This window comes from Mustela putorius, unplaced genomic scaffold, assembly GCF_011764305.1.
Source record: "Mustela putorius furo isolate JIRA1106 unplaced genomic scaffold, ASM1176430v1.1 tig00000228_pilon_pilon_pilon, whole genome shotgun sequence".
Taxonomy (NCBI): domain Eukaryota; kingdom Metazoa; phylum Chordata; class Mammalia; order Carnivora; family Mustelidae; genus Mustela; species Mustela putorius.
This window is the reverse complement of record NW_025421322.1, coordinates 21,253,339-21,272,633: the sequence shown is the minus strand read 5'-3', so window position 1 is coordinate 21,272,633 and position 19,295 is coordinate 21,253,339. Positions and strand designations below refer to the sequence as shown.

General features: G+C 42.1%; 1 long non-coding RNA gene across 4 annotated transcripts in view; it reads right to left on the bottom strand.

Annotated features, from left to right (window-relative positions):
• Nucleotides 1–654: 654 nt before the first annotated feature.
• LOC101692762 overlaps nt 655–19,295 on the bottom strand; it is a 259,825-nt gene continuing 241,184 nt past the window's right edge. For 3 of the 4 annotated variants that reach the window (XR_006606147.1, XR_001178006.2, XR_001178008.2), the window contains 3 exons: nt 10,018–10,088; nt 9,773–9,889; nt 655–8,470 (listed from right to left, as the gene is read on the bottom strand). This is a non-coding gene — a long non-coding RNA (uncharacterized LOC101692762). The remainder of the gene's footprint in view (nt 8,471–9,772; nt 9,890–10,017; nt 10,089–19,295) is intronic. The other variant, XR_006606146.1, reaches the window with a different exon arrangement.

The following is a 19,295-nucleotide window of genomic DNA, read 5'->3' as shown; positions in this document are numbered from 1 at the left end:
CCGAAGCCCAGGGCAGGCCAAGAAGCAATAACTTCGGCTAGGTCTTATAGGCACATCTAGGCCGAGAGAATGAGGTGGGATGTAGATATAAAGAATTGTATTGGAAAAGCCATGAAGGCAAAAATGTACATAACATGTTGAGGAAGCATTGCCTAGACTGATGTAGTTTATACAAAAATTTAGAGTACTATAAAATAAGCTCAATGAAGTTTATTAGTAACACCCTGTAAGTTGTGAAACTAACTGCTTTATCTACCTAGAACTCTTCAGTTTAGTCTGGTAATTACCTCCTTCTTTTAGGTAACTGCTCTCTCCCACCCAGCCCAACTCAACCACCTTGTTCCAATGGGGCTTGGCAATAACAGCCTCTCTTTCTGTACACCCAGCTCTTCCTTTCGCTACCCCCAAGGCATTCAGTGAAAGATTTTCCTTAGGATGTGTGCATTTGGAATCACTTCAAGAAAATTTTTTGACATCCAATGAAAATCTATAAAAGTTTGAGCCTGGGGCACCTGGGTGGCTCAGTGGGTTAAGCCTCTGCCTTTGGCTCAGGTCATGGTCCCAGGGTCCTCAGATCGAGCCCCACATCAGGCTCTCTGCTCAGCAGGGAGCCTGCTTCCCTTCCTCTCTATGCCTCCGTCTCTACTTGTGATCTCTGTCAAATAAATAAATAAAATCTTAAAAAAAAAAAGTTTCAGCCTAAAGTTGTCAAAGGCCACAGAGAAAGGGAAGTATCAGAGAGAATAAGGAGGAAGAGACAAGCAAAGAATCCCGATGATGTTCAAGCCCCTGGTTCTAGCAACTTCTTTTGTTCCTGTCATTTGGTTTTGTGAACCATTGACTTTCTCTTCTCCTCCAAGCCAATTTCTGTAACCTGGAGTCCTGACTAAGAGAGAGTAAATAAGAGGTCTTTGCATGTCAGACAAAGGTGTTTGGATTTGAGGAGCTAACCGTGATGATTGTGAGGTTCTAGCCATCTGAGAATCTTTAATTTTATAAAATTTACCTATGACCACAACAGAAACCATTGAAGTTTTAAGAAAGGTATTGATGTCTGCAAAGTAGAATTTCAAGATTATTCTGGCAGGAGTATCTAGAATGGATTGGAGCAGAAATAGGTTAGAGATTATTAAATGAGAAGAGTTGACTACTAGAATAGTTCAGCCATGAGGTAAATGGCTGAGGTAAATATGCAACTCGGACTGCAGGTGGGCCCAGAGTGGAAAGGAAATGTCACAGTAAAGAACCGTTAATCTTTCCAGGAGAGTCATCAGAGAAGGAGCACCATCACTGGGCATTTGGTTATGACTAATGGATTGAGATTCCTGTCTTTTTCCAAATATTTAATACAAAGTAAGTCTCCCATTTCCTTGGGTTTTCTTGAGTCTTTCCCCAGGGAAATCCACCTCATCTTCTGAGACACAAAAGCTTAAGTCATATTTCCACAAAAATCCTTCTAACTAAAACAAAGACATCTTCCAAATTGACATTTCAATAGTAATTTTGGTTTTTCATGACTCACTGACTTTAGGCAAGAGGAGGTAAACAGGACAGATCATGCATAAAACCTGTGTCATTCTCATGGAATCATAGGTTCCTGAGAGACAACATGAGGTCATCTATTCGTCTCTCTTGCCTTCTTGGTTCAGCCATTCCTAAACTAACCTGGAGAGTGATGACCTCGGATTCAAGCGTTTTTAAACTATCTCATTGCTATACTGATGCCCCCAACACACACACATGCGAGCATCCATGCATACATGTAAACACAAGCAAAGCACACATGTGAACATACACCACGTACATGCACATGTATGCACACACGTGCATACTTGTGTACACACACACACACACACACACACACACACACAGCCAACGGAACCCAATTTCAGGATTTAATAGCTCTCACTCTGTCATTGAGATTGGGCAAAAATGGTTTCTTTAATAGAAACTCTTACTTTCCTGGAATTTTTGAGCACGTGGCCTTTGTAGATTGTTCCAACCTAGTGTTTACCAAACTTACCTAATCACAAGTATCACTTGGGATTGTTTGTTCAAACTGTACATTCCCTAGCATCCTCCCTAGGTCAGGGCTTGGGTGTTAGAATTCTTATTGGGCAACTTTGGGAAATATTATTATATCTAATCCTTGAGGACCAAATGAGGCTGCATTAAATTGCACAGCTGCTATCAGATCTCAGAGCTTCTCAGTACTATCAAGAGTCCTGTTTAACTTTGTGCTTCTCTTAACAAAGATGGGAAACCCCCAGCTTTCTCTCTTGGAGTGCGTTTAATCCCACTGTGCATGTATCAGTCATTGCATTTAGCACCTGACAATTTGTCTCCCTTGATGCTGATGTTATGCTAATAATATCAACAGAAATAATAATCATCATTATAATTTATTAAATGGTTTTCTGTTAGATCTGGGTCCATTTAGGTTCTTAGAAAACAATGTTGTATGAAGGCAAAACCTAGGAAATCACCAATTCCTCTGATTTGCCATTGTTTCTACGCTGACCCTGGTACTCAGAGTAAAGGCTGTTTATTGAGAACTTGCATGGAACAAAGTCCTACCCTTAAGACCATTACAGACATCATCTCATTAAATCCCGAACAACCCAGTAATCAAATCATCATCATTTTTCTAAAAGCCAGCAGCCTTCAGCTTCTTTCCCCTGACATCTACCATTCTTTTATCCAGGACTTCTATTATTATACAGTGCTTGCACTGGATGTAATATCTGCCTGATGTAGTCACAGCTGTCTCGAGTCTTATACTTCCTTCCAATGATCTATCCCAGTTACATCTCTGGATTTAAGCTGGAGAAACCCAACATCACTCCTGGGAAAGAAAGACAGCAAGAGTCAAGAAGGCCGGGGACGCGGGTTGGGGATAAACCCACAATTTTGAAAAACAGAAATCCTCTAGCCAGGAATCCAAGAGTAATGGTTTTGCATGGAAAACTCCATCTGTTTTTTGTGGGATCTGGATCACATTTTCCCCTCCAGCCACGAGAACATGCCACTCAAAAGGACCTGCCTTGGATGGTGACAAGATGTACTCTGCCATTAGGCACTCGTGGCAAGGAACGCATCCAGGATTTGCTTACTAAGAGGGGATGGCAAAAGAAGTAAGCTTTGCTAACGCCTCCAGAATAAATTTCTGTTTAAACCCCAACCTTGGAGTTGAGACTGGGTATAAAAAAAAACTTAAAGCCAACAGACCGGCACTTGGGTGTAGCTGGCATAGTCTCTTTTCCGAATTATTTGAAAATATGCTCTGTTGACTAAGCCACATTTAAAGAATAGGGAATGTCATAACAAAGTTTCTAGAAAAAAATAAATGTGACGGGGTCTGGGAATAAAAGAAAAATAAGAGCAGATTCTACCTCAGAAATAAGGAGCCATCTTTCCCACACAGGTTAATAAGTCTTCCCCAAAGGAAAAAAGGATTAGGGGTGAGACACACCTCATTTTAAATCCCATCTCTTCTTCTAAATAGTGTGATTGCTTTGGGACTCAGCCTTCCTGTCTGCACAATTGACAGAATAAAACCTCAGAAGCTTATCTGGTCATCCCACATAAGTTTCTATCCCAGCGCCTGGCATAGTAAACAAGTGTTTTTTTGTTTTTTAAACGTATTCTTCACAAGAGATGAATTCACAGGAGGGATGACACCCAACCATTTTGTGGGATCACCAGAGGGAAATGAAAAACAGCGTTCCTCTAGGAAAGTCTGCTGGTTATTTGGTGCAGAAATGTAACCACTTCACCACAAAATGGAAGAGAGGCAAGTCAGGAGGAGTCTGTTGAGGGGACAAGGAGGCATCCACAGGCCTGGCTTTCATTCTGGGCCCCAGATATGCTGGATATCCCTGGGCAAGTGACTGAAGCTTAAATGTGCCCATAGTAATGGCGCCATTCAGAGCACAGACACCAGACACCTGCGGCCAAGATGGGTTTTAACACATGTGGCAGCAAGCTGTTCTGGCATCGTAGTGACAGCAGATACAGGCATTGAACGGGTGTCCTCCCTTCCCCAGAGCAGACGTTGTGAATTTTTCAATTATAGTAAGACCCTCTTTAAGATGAAGCTCTCTAACAGCCACTGACGGTTGAGAGGTTGAGTCAGCATATCCCCCCCGAGGTCACATAGTTCACTGCGTGTTCACTGAAGCCACGTCAATCACTTTGACAACTTCTTGATGATCGGGATAAAAGAAAATCTTGCTCAGAAAGAACCATTCCAATTGGAAATAATCCTAAAGGACAGCTGGAAATTATAGTCACTGAACACCTGTCACGTGCCAAGATCTTAGATTTTTATGTTCATTCTCTTAACAGCTGTACAAATTAGGTCTTAATATTTCCATTTTAAAGATAAAGGGCTATGGCCCAAAGAGAATGAGTTACATACCCACCATTTCATTGCAAGTGAGTAACAGAAACTCCATTTTGTCTTTTAGACCCCAATATTTCATTCTATCCTTCGGACACAAAGCCATTGGAGAGGTCAGAATGGTCAAAGAAGAATCATGGTGTGAGTACTTTAATGTTATATTTAATGATCTCAGCATTCACTTTTGGCCTTAGTATTGAGGGGAAACCACATATTTTGTTTCTATCACAGGTGGGTGAACAGAAATCCAATTCTGACAGACTCCTAGGTTAAGGGTAAAGTCCTCTACAAGACTGCCTCCATTTCAGAGGTTAGCCACCAGCCACAAATCTCAGGACTATTCAGGCCATGGAAGCTTCTGGAAGACTGGCTATAAAAAAGGGGTTCCCCATGTCCCCAGATTTGATGACTTGCTGGAATGACTCTCAGAACTCAGGAAAGCACCATATTTATGATTATATTTTTTTTAATAAGGGATACTCCTAGGGTTAAGATCTGGGAGGGTTCCAGATATGGAGCTTCTGGGCCCTTTCCTGGATGAATCAGACAAATCACCCTCCCAGCACACCAATGAGATGTTTACTAACCAGAAAGCTCCACTGTTTGGAGTTTTTATTGGGGTTTCATTGCATGACCATGACTGATTAAACTCAATTTCCACCCATCCTCCATTCTACAGATGCCAAGCAACTCTCTCATCACCTTGGGTGGTCTTTCTTGGACCAGCCCTGACACTAAAAGTATCCAGGGGCCTGCCTTGAGCCATTTTATTAGCATAAAAATGATATTCTTTATCACTTGGGATTGTCCAAGGATTAGCGTCTCCCTCCCAAGAACAAAGGCCAATCAAATTCTTTATTAAACACCATTGCTCTATCCGATCCCACTCCCCAAATTTGTTCTGTTTTTCTTGCACCTTCAGTTTTGTCAAGGGCACTGCCAACCACTCTTTCAGTCTGCCACAGCTGAAAACCTGGAGCTGTCTTTGACTCTGTCTTTCCTTTGCCCTTCTCAAGTAGCGTGATTTCCCTTGGGTTGATTTTCCTCTCCAGGTTTCCTGGATTCTTCCTGTCTTCTCAACTCCTACAACCACCACACCACCGCCATTCAGAATTCAAACTCTCAGGAGCCTAAGTTGTTGTGGAACTTCTTGACTCATCTGTCTACCCCTACCTTCATTTACTTCAATCCTTCTTCACACAACTATCAGATCAATCTTCCTTAAACATCCAACTAATCATAGATGATTTGTTCCTCTAAGTAGCTTGAATGAGAATCTGTTTTCTCTGTGGTATAAGATCCCCTGTGACATTATGCTTCTTTGCCTTTTTCTCAAAGGCGAGATCAGAAAAACCACTATTGTCTTAAGGAAAAGTACACAGTATGAGAATGAGCACTGATTCTAGAGTCAAAAGGTTTGGGTTTGAATCCTGGCTCAAGTGCAAGCTATAGATGTGGGGTGTACAGTACATAGAGAACTAGACACAGAAAATTGTATCTGCGGCTAAATGGGTATTTTTCACACTCACCACATGTTTCTCCAAACCCTTCCTTTTTAAGGCACGATGATAATTTCATAATTAGCTGAAATAAATTACCACAAACAGGGGGTTAAACCATATGAGTTAATTTTCTTATGATTTTGGAGGTCAGAAGCCCAGAATGAGTTTCACTAGACTAAATGCAAAATACTGGCAAGGCTGTTTTCATCCTAGATGCTCTGCGGTAGCACTTGTTTCCTTATCTTTTCCAGCTGGAGGGTACCTGCATTTCTTACGTCTGTTCTCCATCTTCAAAGCCAGCTAAATTGGGCCAAGTCTTTCTCATGCTACCATCTCTCTGGTTCTCCTTCCTCTGCCTGTTTCTTCCGCAGTTAAGGACCCAAATGATTATAGAGGGTCTACAGGCCAACGCCCCATTTTAACATCAGCTAATTAACATCCTTAACATATCCATTCCCTTACTTCCTCTCTGTCCTATAAAGTAACATATTCAGAGGTCCTTGAGATTAGGAAATGGGCATCTTTCGGAAGGGGAGGGCATTATTCCATCTCATGCCAAGTTCAGGTGAAGTATTACCTAGGAAGCTTATCTGCAGACCTCTCATTTGTATCTCTTTCTTTCTTCTAATTCAGTAGTTTTTAATTTTGTCACCTGTAACACTAAAAATTACTGATGTCTGTGTCCCATTCTTGAGACTGGTGGGTTTAATTGTCCCAAGGTGTGACCTGAGTGAAGGATGTTTTTGCAAAGCTCTCTCAGTGCTTCTAATATGCAGCCAAGGTTGAGAACCAGTGCTCCAGCAAATGTCTGTTTTCATCTTATCTGTCAATGTAGAGAGGAGGTATCCCATGATAATTAAAAGGAAGACTGCAAAATGCCTGTATTCATACCTCTTGGCTCCACTTCTAATGAGTGGTCAAACCTTGAGCTGTGTAAGTCATCCTTTGGTGCCCTGTTTCTTCCTTATTCCTATATGAAGGCCTCCTAACTTTGTTGATAAGGTTGAATGACATAATGTATATTAAAGTGTTTAGGGTAGCACATGCCTTATCTTGGAAACTCACCTAGAAGCTCTGCCTGGGCATAACCAACTGCTCTTTCTGTGGTTCTCAAAAAATAGTTGTTATTTGACGGATAGAAAACAAGCAAGTGTGTCCAAACCACATAATTGCAGGTCTTTGAGCCATAAATCTTCTTGAAGTTTATTTTTAGAATAGTTTTGTCATATCTTTACTCTCCAAATATCTTCAACCAGTGTAAGCTCATGCACATTAGAACTTTTTCAAAGCTTTTTGAAGTATCAGGCCCAGGGTTCAGCTCCCCACTCCTCCCTGAGATCTTAACTCAACTGGAGTCCAGTTGAGCCCAGGCATCAGTATTTTTTAGCCCTTTGGGTGATTGTAATACAGAGCAAGGGATTCGAATCTCAGACCTAGACTGGAGATTTACAACTGTTGCACTCTGAATACATCTAACAAAGGTAATGACTTACCCCTGGAATGCCATGGTGGGTCTACTGATTGGGAAAGAGGGTAGTAAAAGGGAAGTAGGGAAGGGAAGTGATTTAAAAAGAGAAAGAGGAAGGGAGGCAGCGAGGAAGAGAAGGAGAGAGAGAGAGACCAGAAGCAGAGAAAGCAAGGAAAAAGAAAGATGGTCAAGTACACCTAAAAGTTATCTCTTGATGACTTCTTGGTACTCAGGCTATGTGTTAACTGTGCTCTTCCACCTTAATGAGGCCTTAAGGAGAGACGGGTATCCATGAAAAGAATCTCATTGGAGTGGAGAGTCTATGTCCTTCCCGCAGTACATACTCAAAATGTCTTTCCGCAAACCGAAATCCAACAGCTGCACAGATTTGTTCTGTGGCCACTAGGTCGGTAGTACTGAAAGTTGTGTAAAAAAAGACTAAGTTGAAAGTTTGAGGCTATTCCTTAAACAACTCCAGAGAAGAAATTCCTTGCTCATCCTTGGTAGTACACAGGTCACTATGAGGACTGCAAGGAACGTGAGTCAGAGGAGATAATTACTCAGGAAAGTTGCCCAATCCCCTAACATCCGGTGGTGCCGAGAGACTCTTAGTAACCACAAGGTGACTCCCAGGCAGGTGGCCAGAGCACAAAGAAGGTTCCTATCTGCAAAAGGATCTATAGCAAAAACCATATCATAGCTTGAATGTACGTATCTGTTATAATGTAGAAAATTCTTCCCCACTTAGGGATCTTACCTGATTCCCACCCCCACCAGGGTTGGCGGGGGGTGGGGGGAGAGAAAAAAACCTTTGTGAGATACATGGATTAAAATGATCCCCACACTGGAGATGAAGACTCAAGTCTTGGGCAGTGAGTGACTGAGAGAGACAACCCTATCTCCTTTCTGGATGCATCCTTTTTTAAGAAGATCATAATTAAGGACTCCTGAGTGGCTCAGTTGGTTAAGCGGCTGCCTTCAGCTCACATCATGATCCCAGCGTCCTGGGATCGAATCCCATATCAGGCTCCTTGCTCCACAGGGAGCCTGCTTCTCCCTCTGCCTCTGCCTGCCACTCTGTCTGCCTGTGCTCACTCTCTGATGAAAAAAAAAAAAAAAGAAGAGCATAATTAATCATGACATAGATGATTACAAATAAGCTATAAATATTTAAAAACAACCACCTGTCAAGGTGCTGAAAATCAGCACTGGTGGGGCACCAGTGAGGCTCCATCTTAGAAGGAAAGGGGAGCCTGGGGAGGTGTTTTGATATGAAATAGCAGTACATTCCACCAGGAAATGGAAATTAAATATAAACAGTATATTTTACCAGCAATAAGATTATATATAATGCATCACTACATAGATCTTTCTGGAGTGAACATGAAATCTAGTTGACCAAATGTCACCGTGTTATAGGTCAGATATTTTCTTAATACTAGCTACTGATTATTAAATGTCTAAAGTGCAGAATAAGACCAGATTCTTGACATGCATTAACAATCCAGTTGGAACAACTGCCCTATGTTATAGGTCATTAGTACAAGATTATTCTCCATTCATGTACAAGGAGACTCAGGCCCAGCAGGCCAGGGCACCACAGCTGGCGGATGGCAGGGCCATGATTCAGACCCAGGTCGCTCTGACTCCCAGCTCATGCTTTTTCCGCTGCTCTATGCCATCTCGTCTAAGCCCATAATTAAGCAAAATAATATACTCTTCACAAATGAAAAGATCTCATGTACAAAAGTGACGAGACGACTTTTGGTTGATGGGCTTCCAACTATGCAGCAGATCCTTTTTCTGGAAACCGCATTTGGCATAAGGGGGCCTCAAGTCCAGACAGTTTTCATGACATAACTCAAGGTCTCCGTCAATGTTAGCCTTGAGTCTGAAATAACTCTGAGACCTCCCATCCTGGCGTCTTCCCTGCAACGCCCCCCTAATCCCCCCAGCCAAGCTCAGACGGCCCACGGGACTTGCAGGTGGGTGAGCTGACAATGCTGGTGGGGTTGGAAACAAGGTACACCATGATCCCCTTCTTCATCTCAGTAACTATTTCCAATGCTCTCACTCTCTCTTGGAGCTTATTCTCGGCTCTGTAGGCCTTCATGTTTGTTTGTTTTGCTTTCAGGTTTAAAAAGAACTCTTAGCAGCAGTTCAAGACTTTTATAAAATTAATCCGCCGTCACTTAGAGCCAGAAAGGAACGGCCCTCTGTGAGGTGGTGTCTGAGGCCGGATTTTGAGTGTGATCTGGTTTTGCCTAAAACTCATTTTCCTGGTGTTTCCCTATATCTCCATTCCCATCTACCTTGTCTTCAACAAAGAGAATCTCCCCCCAAGTCCTAACGTGAGCCAACTGTACCCCCCCACAGTTCTCATCACACCAGCAGGCTCACCTGTGAGTCCCCGTGATTCTGCAGCTCTGGTTCCTCAGCAGGTCGCTGTCTCCCACAGTCTTCCTTGGCCCTGTGCTTTGTCTTCCTTGAGACACTTTTCCTACCTGGGTTTAGTTTCTGTCAAAATGGAAGCAATAAAAAATAGTGAAAAGAGGCTTTGGAATGAAAGTCCCAAGAACTCAGTCTGGGTTTACTTCCCCCTTCCCTCGCTCAACTGACGACGTAACCAGGGCCTAGTCACCTACCTGTTGGAAACTCCTTTTCTCATACATAAAGCAGATATCACAGTAATAGGTGTCCTACTTGTCTCACAGACCTATAGTAAGGATCAGAAGAGAGAGGAGACAAAAAAGAACCCAGTAAAATGTGAGGGAAGCATTCATTTTATTCACTGCCACTCCTGTGACTGGAGACGATGTCACAGAGCTCCCTTTGACAGAGGGGAGGCAGGACGGGAAGTGAATTATCCTACACGTTGTCATGTGATGGAGTAAGGTACAGAGTGTCGAGAGGGCCTGGAGGAGGGATCCTGAATGATGTCTGGAATAGGGGACGCAGCCAGGTTCCAGGAAGAATTCACAGAGGAAGTCAGATTTGAGGCAAGCTATGATGGCCAAGAGAACCAAGAAACAAAGAGCATGTCAGGGAAAAAGACCAGCATATATAAAGAGCGGCTCATGCTAACATAAATTTTGTCACCTAATTGTCAGGGAAGGCACAGTGGCTTTAAGTAGAAAGTGGAATAACAAGAAGTATGTTTAAGAGAGATCATTTTAGAAGCAGTAGGACAAGGAAAACAAGAGAAAAATCAGTTTTTGTTGCTATTATTATTATTATTATTGCTATTATAAGAGATTAGCTCTGATGTGAGCCTGAATAGAGATTAAGTATGAGTTGAGTCAAGAGTTCAATTATCCTCTGCATGAAGGAAAGGGAATGAACCATGGAGGAAGACTGAGAAGGGGGAAGAGGCATTGGCCTTTGTTCCAGGGTAAGGTGACACTCCAGAGTAGGATAAAGGCTCTCTTTCCAGGTAAATTTAAAGACATTCTTTTGCAGGACAAATGTCTTCTGGCATAGAAATATAGCTCTGGAGGCCTGCCAAGAGGCCCCCGAGGGGGACCCCAGGAGAATGCACTTGGGTCTCTTATGCAAGTGTCTCTACACCAAATAGCCATTGTATTTCCCCCCTGATTTAACACTCTTCTCTTATCCCAGAGCCATCAGCCATGTCAGGAAACTAATTGGTCTCAGCTGTGTCGAAAGAAGAGCGAAGCTTGCCCAGGCTGGAACCCCGTGATGGAGAAAAACAGTGAAGATAATGGTCAATGTTTATTGAGCTATGAATAGAGTTAGGAACTTAGACAGATTACCTTATTATCTCAACAATCTTGAGATGAGAGCACTGCAGTTAACCTCATTTTATAGGTAACAAATCTAAGGTTTAGAGTGGTTACAGAACATGCCCAAATCGCACAGCTGATATGCAGTGTTCTGTCTCCAAAGATAATTCTGCTTGCTCCTACCCTGGACCATCTCCCGGCTTTGGCCCAAGTGAGCAACAGAGTGGACACCAAGGAGGCTGGCAGAGTCATGGGGAGCCATCTGAGACAGAGCAGCCGTAGGGGGCCCATGGCTGAAAGATGTAAGAGGCAGCACCAAGGCACTCCACACTGGGACGGTCAGAGATGTGGCCTGGGGCTCCTCTGAGAGCCAGAAGAAAGGTCAAGGAAACTCAAAATGAAGACTAAAACCCTGCTCATAGTGATGAGTGGCACTGAGCTGCTGGACTTCAGCCTACCCAGTGTGGCCATGAGTATTGTTTTTACCAAGCAGAAAAGAGGAAAATATCAAGAAATTACAAAGGGGCCCATAATCAAATTTCAGACTTGAAAATTCCTGAGAAAAACGTCATTCTACATAGACCTAAACAAATGACACGCTGATAGCACACTGTTTTTAGAGCCCTCTGACTTCATCTGCTGTTCTATTATCAACTCCACTGTTACTAATGGATTTTCTTTGGAACTCAATGCAAGCAGTGCAAGGAAGAAATTGGCCACAGCACCAGAAGCTTCTTTAAAGGCAAATAACACCACTCTCTACCCACGGGATCTCCGAGACGTGTGGTTGCCTTCCAAACCAGTCCCCAGGGAGCCGTCTGGAGTCTTAGCTCTTCACTTCCATAATCCCTGTAGAATGTTCCACAGTTCGCAGACGGTCTCACCGCTGGAATTCTTCCAAATAAAGGAGCTGCATCTCAAGATCCCTACCGCTCAAAATGCAGAAATCTAAATCAGCAGCAGCAGCAGTATCTGGAAGCTTGTTCGAAATGCAGGATCTCAGGCCCCACCAAAGACATAAGAAACCAGAATCCTTGTTTAACAAGATCCCCAGGTGATCTGCGTGCACGCTGAGTTAAGAAGCATGGCTTATGATCGCCTCGGGGTTCTAAATACCAGGTACCACATGGGATGTAATATCTGTATTACAACATGAACTTGGGTATGGGTTTGTACCGCTCAAATAATTAATGAGGCCTTGCATTATTGACATCTCAACATGTGTCCCTCTCTCTTGCTCTGCTAAGCACTGTTGGTGATATTGAATTAAAAAAAAAAAAAAAGTCAAGATACGATCCCTGTTGACAGCAAGCTTTAAAATTCTGTTGGAGAATGAAAATACATATATGCTCAGATTGACCTTTCAGAGAAGGGAACATGACCCTGTCACTGCTCTGCATAAAATAACCAGGATTTGCCCATACCAATGGGCTGAAGTCCATACCACAGCAGAGCATCAGAAGCCTTTTGGAAACCTGGAGCACACCCTCCTCCCCAACCTCATCCATGGCCACTGCCTTTTTCCCCCAGTGCTTTGCCCCAGGCACACTGACCCTGAAGGTCCTAGAATGTGCAGACCTTGCTCCCATCTTCATGCTTTGCCCTTGCAGCATGAACTTGCCCCTTCCTGCCCTTCCCCCTCCCTAAGATGGCTCTCTGTAGGCTTACCACAGAACGCTTTCCTTTGGCTTCAGATTTGGGGAGATTCCTGCCCTGCTCACACATTCCCATTGCAAGTTCTGATTTTTTTACTGTCTTCTAGGTATAAGGTCTGGTTGAAAGAAATAAAAATTGGTCTATGAAACAGCCATAAATCCGTGATGCAATCCATCACATCACCGTCTCCATCTCACAACACACCTAGAGCCCCATCCCCAGGACAGATGTGCCCTAATCCTTTTCCCTCAGACTTCCCTGCAGATCATCTGACCTCCTGGCTAAGCCCTGCGGGAGCTAGAGACTCCGTCCTAGACCTGGGATATCCTTCCACACCCCCTTCATTCGGGAGACTCCTGCTCATCCTTTATATCTCGTCTCAAATGCACCATTACTTGGGAAGCTTCCCCCACTTCCCCGAAGTATGTTGGTCCTTCTCATCTCATTTCCAATATCACTTTGCATCTGAGGACTTATCTGCTCGATTGTGTATCTTTGCTCGCCTGTGTCTCTCATCTGACTCAGTCTTTCTGGGACACAGACTTATCTTCTAAGGCATGAATAAGACTGGCTGTGTATTCTCAGTGTTCTGCAAATGTCTGGCACAAAATAGACCAGTGCTTTAACCCCTGCTAAATTAATCATCAGAATCAACCACACATCACTTAAAAATCCCTGTGCCTGTGCTTCGTCCCAAAACATCCTGCTTCTATAAGTCTAAGATAGGGTTCAGTCATCCCTGCTTTTCAAATGCTCCCCAGATAATTCCGAAGTCAACCAAGATTTAAAACACTGCAGGAGGCCCTTTCTAAGGTCTGTTAGTGATAGAATGATCCATCCTCTGCTTTTGGGCCTGATCCATTGTTTTTCTAGATAAACCGAAGGTATCTTGATTGCACTGCCTTGATCCTTGGCAGCTAGATACACACTTTTTACCTCTACCTCCTGACATCACTGCAGTGATAGGAAGCAGGGTAAGTACTTACATGCTCAGTTGTTGGGGGTGGTTCTCTATGTATAATAAGAGGCAGAGAAGAATATAGCCGGTGTGTAATTGGTGTAGATTATGATAATGGCAGACCTTTCAGGCACACCTCATCTTCCCTGTCCAATGTTCCTGAGATATCATGCCCATACCTCTACAACATCATCCCCAACCTACCTGGTGTAAGCATGTCTATGCTTAAACTAGACTGCCCCTGTTAGACTCCCCGAAGGAAGGGCTATTCTCTTGGGTGCTATCATCTCAACTCCTATCCCGGGACCTGCCACATAGTAAGTGCTCAATAAAGGTTTGATGATCCCTGACTCCGTGCAGACTGAATGTCTGTATGAATAATGAGTGCATGAGAGGATCTGGATAGATGGAAAGGAGGAGGAAGAGCATTCCTACAGGAGTGCGGGTTCAGAGTCAAGGACTTCATGGGCTTGGGGAGGAGAATGAGTTTGGTACATGTGTAAGACAGCTAGGTTAGAGTTTCTGAGTATAGCTTCCCCTCTTTGGAGAAAGCTGGAGGCCTCTGTGGTTCCTTCCCATGGGATTGTAACAGTGGACTGCTGTACTATGGCAGGAGAGAGCTGTGCTGGGAGTCAAGCAGAATTATTCCTAACTCCCATAGAATTTCTATGTCGCTATCAGTAGAGGTAGGAAAGAAAATGAAAGGGAATATTTACTTAGTATTTATTTTGTGCCCAGTGTTTTGCATATGCTGTCTCCCTGGACAGCAGTGACAGCTTCTTGTGCTATGACTGTCACCTTTCCCCTGGTAGAAATGAAAATGAAAGAGTTTAAGTGACTCTGACTTGTTCTTTTCCCTGCCTACTTTGCTGCTTCCATTCACTTAAGCCATCTGGGCCTCCGTTTCTGTAACTTGAAAATGAATGGATTGTGTTCGATTACATCGCAGGTCTTTTTGGTTCTAAAATCAGTGGGTTTACCCTGGCCGTTTCTGGGGGTTTCTCAACCTTGAGGCAACTTCCTTTGACGCCTGCCTATTACTTAATATCACACCATTCAATAATGGCTTTATTAAATGCAAGAATTGAGTTGATGCACCTGTGAGGCTCTGGGACCTAAAGACAGTGTAACATTTTGATCCGGTTTAAAAAGGTTTGTTCACCGTCCCTGAACAAATCGGGCATACTCTTGATTCTTCGCTTTTGCCCGTAATTACTCTCCACTTATAAAAATTCTACTCCCTTCAGAGTCGAAGTTGACCCCCTCTTCCACGAAGGCTTCTCTGGCTGCCAGTGATCCAGGCAACATGGGAAGGAGGATGAGATGATTGCAGTTGATGGATCAATGGAGTCTGTTACATCTAAACCTTGGGCTGCTCCATAATCAGGGAATGGATGATGGGAGGCAACCACAGGGTCCAGGACATTTCCTCAAGGGGATTTAAAGAAAGAAGAGTCCAGAATTGCTCTTCCCTAGAATCTCTGTTTAAAGGACCTCATTATCACCTTAGAAATAGACTATATCTAGCTAAAAAAAACTCTATCACCCCCAGCTTTCAGATTCTTCACACACTTTTCACAACCAACCTCTGCCATCACATACCATTAAACCTGCACGCACCCAGCTCCCTCACATGGAAGATGTCCCTCTGCTTGGGGTAGCGGTGGAAAATCACTGAAGAGGACTGACTTTATGCGTTACATCTCTGCCTGAGGAATCCTGAAGCGGTCAGGTCACCTTCCATGCGAGCAGAATCACCTGCCTGATGGAAACATTTCTTCTTTTGAATATACCTTTGTTCGCCCTTAGTAAAACAAGCTGGAATTAGCATTACGTAGCCACAACCAACAAAACAGAAGTGCTTTCTCCCGAGTATACACACGTATTATGGTCTCCGACATGCAACCCAGATGACTAGGGGATATGTTAAATGTCCTGGCTCACCGTGCTATACGAATCCTAGTGAATGACTGGTCCTGGGGAGCTTCAAAATCAGACAATGACTTTTTTGTCCTTTGAAGGTTATCATTTAACATTTGCTCACTTTCGGGTCCCTGATACATGGCACAGGGACAAAACGAGTCATTCGGTAAATATTTGTTGACTCAATCCAACAATCAATGAATTCATCTCGATTTCTTTTATTTTTCTCTCCCCTAATATGACTCTGAAAATGTGTCATCAATATAATAAACACATTAATTTAATACTGGAAAACCTGAGTCACATAATGGAAGAAACCTGTGTCCCCAGGGCTTTGCTAATGTTTCTGTAGTTATACTTGTAATTCATCTGTTTTTACATGCCTCTCTCCTCCACTGGACATGTGTTTTTTAAGGGAGGCAACTGTCTTACTCATCTCTGCATCATCAACATTTATTACAGTGCTCAGCTCATAATAAGTTTAGTAGTTGTTTATTAAATGAGTGAGTAAATATATTTCTAAAATGATTGCTGTGCCTACATTGACTTCCTGGCCCCTCCTCATCCCTCTCCTAGATTTTTTTTTTTTTTTTAGAATTCTCCGCTCCTTCTCTGTTGTATTTAGAAAAGCAGTTTGTGGGAAAATTGAAAGTAAATCTTTCTTACAAAAATGTAGAAACTCCTGATATAAACAATTTTTAAATGTCTTCTAAATCACAAAATCATAATGCTGGAAGAAACATCACAAATCCTTCAAACATAAATAATATATTGAGAAACCTACCTAGCAATGAGGTGAAATTGGTATGTCTATTTGATAAAGAATATGTATGATATATTAAAAATGAATACTTAGAGAAAGCGTGTGAACAATCAACACACAGGAGAAATTATAAAACGCAAGGGATAAGTATATAGAAAACCTTTCATACAGATACTGGTAGGGAGTATGGGGGGGTGGTTCTAAGAGCTCTTGTGTTCTGTTCATAGGGATACAGAATGGGTCTGCTGCTCTGGCATTACTGGCTTTCTATGCATATAACCCAAGATCTTCAGTGAATACCCCAAAGGAATTCTCACATAACATCAGAGCAACTAAGAGAATTTGGCATGGAATCAGAGGCAATCTGAGCATCCATCAATTGGAACACGAATAGATAAAATATGATGCACACATCCCAGGGAATTTAGTAAGACAGTACAGGCTACAAATCATAGTTTCACATAGCAACAGTGCTTACTGAGACACATGACACAAGACCATTTATGTCAATGACTAATACACGCACGCAAAGCGAAAGGTGTTTTGCCATAACATATACAACCCAAAACAAAGCGATTCACTTTAAATACATGACTGTGGAAGGAACCAAGATGCCCTTCAACGGATGAATGGATAAGGAAGATGTGGTCCATATACACTATGGAATATTATGCCTCCATCAGAAAGGATGAATACCCAACTTTTGTAGCAACATGGACGGGACTGGGAGAGATTATGCTGAGTGAAATAAGTCAAGCAGAGAGAGTCCATTATCATATGGTTTCACTTATTTGTGGAGCATAACAAAAAGCATGGAGGAAATGGGGAGTTAGAGAGAACGGGGTTGGGGTAAATTGGAAGGGGAGGTGAACCATGAGAGACTATGGACTCTGAAAAACAATCTGAGGGGTTTGAAGTGGCGGGGGGGTGGGAGGTCGGGGTACCAGGTGGTGGGTATTGTAGAGGGCACGGACTGCAAGGAGCACTGGGTGTGATGAAAAAAATAATGATACTGTTATGCTGAAAATAAATTAAAAAAAAAAATAAATAAATTACTTGGAAACATTAAATAAATAAATAAATACATGATGATGGTAACTTATAGTGGGAAGGGGTTTGGGGTATGGACGAATAATGATAATGGTGATAACTAGGAATAAATAATTATAAAATAATTTACATATTATTATATATTTTATACACACACACACACACATAATAAAAATAAAAATAAAAATAGGGAGCCCATATGGTCCATATATGAAAATGTTCCATGAACTAAGCAATATGACGAACTCCAGCCCAGCACGGGAGCTCCAAAAGAAAAAAATTAAATGAAAAGAAGAAAAAAATGCTAAAACTTGTTAGAAACAGAATTAATGTAAATTAAAAGCATAGGGTAACTTTCTCACTTATGAAATTAATAAGAGATGTATTTTACTTGGACCGATAGCCCCATTTTTGTCATTTACCCAGGATAAATAATGATCAGCACTGCTATTTAACTTTAATTCTGTATGTATAATCCAATAGAGTTAAGCAAAAGAAAAAATTAAAGGTATGAAAATTAAAAAAGTAGTATTTGTTATTTTAGTCTATATTTGAAAAACCAAAGAGAATCAACCAAAAAATGTTTTTTAAATTTTTTTTAGGGTTTGGATTTTTTTATTTTGGTAATTTTTTTTATATTACAAAGAATAAGCAGATTTGCTAAGAAGACAGGGCACACATTTCAAATCTTTCAATTAGTAGCTCTTCAGGTAGAATCAAAACTAGTTTGTAGGTATAAAGAAAAAGTCTCCAACCACAATGGGACAGAAACAAAAAGAAACTTACCATTAGTGTTTAAGATCTAGAGAAAGAAAATATTTAGGTGAACAGCCTTGAGCAATGGAAAGGGCCAGCTGAATGAATACCCATGTCCCCCACCCTCCACCCCTGCCCCCGCAAGACCCACCTCAAAATATCCATAGGCCCTAACTAATCAGTGGACTACTTACAACTAGGCACAGTTCCCAGTAAAGGCAAGATTCCATATGTCACCACACCTCTTCACCTTCCCCCTTTAAAAACAGCCCCACCCACCTCCTCCACTGCTGTCCTACCCACTGCCCCCTTGGGGTGTATTCAATAAACTTTCATCTCCTTGGTTCTGCCTTGGGTGAATTCTTTCCCCACCCATACCACAGGTTTTACTCAATTGTTACTCCAAATTTGGGGTCCCATCCAATCAAGAGACACCCCATTTAGGCACCACGGAAAACTGTAAGATTCTTCTGAGAGACAAAACAAAGGCTTGAGCAAACAACAAGCCACACCATGATCCTGGATGGAAAGAATTGATGTCAAATCTTTCTAAATCACTCTGTAATGTAATGTCATTTTACTAAACATACCAACAGGTTTATTTGCGAAACAAAGAGCAAATTCCAAAGCCAATGCAAAAGAACAAATAAGGATATTCAAAGCAATTCTAAAAAGGAAAAATATTGAGACAGGACAACCTATAATAGATGTTAACATATTGTATAAAGACAAATAATTTGCAGAGTATATCATAGGTAGATGAACAGAAAGGTGAATAGAAACAAAAAACAATTCAAAAAATGGTCCCAGATGTATACAGGGATTAAGTCTATGATAAAGGTGGCATGTCAAATCAGTAAGGAACAGAAGGATTATTCAATAAATGGTCCAAAATAACTAGATGGCCACTGAAAGAAAAGTCTAGCTGGATCAATAATTTAAAAATGAAACCATGAAAGTGCAAGAAAGCATTAAAGTGATTTTTGACACATAATCTCTAAGTGGCAAAGGTCTTCCTAAACATGACATAAAAACTAGAAGTAATGAGGGGTGCCTGGGTGGCTCAGTGGGTTA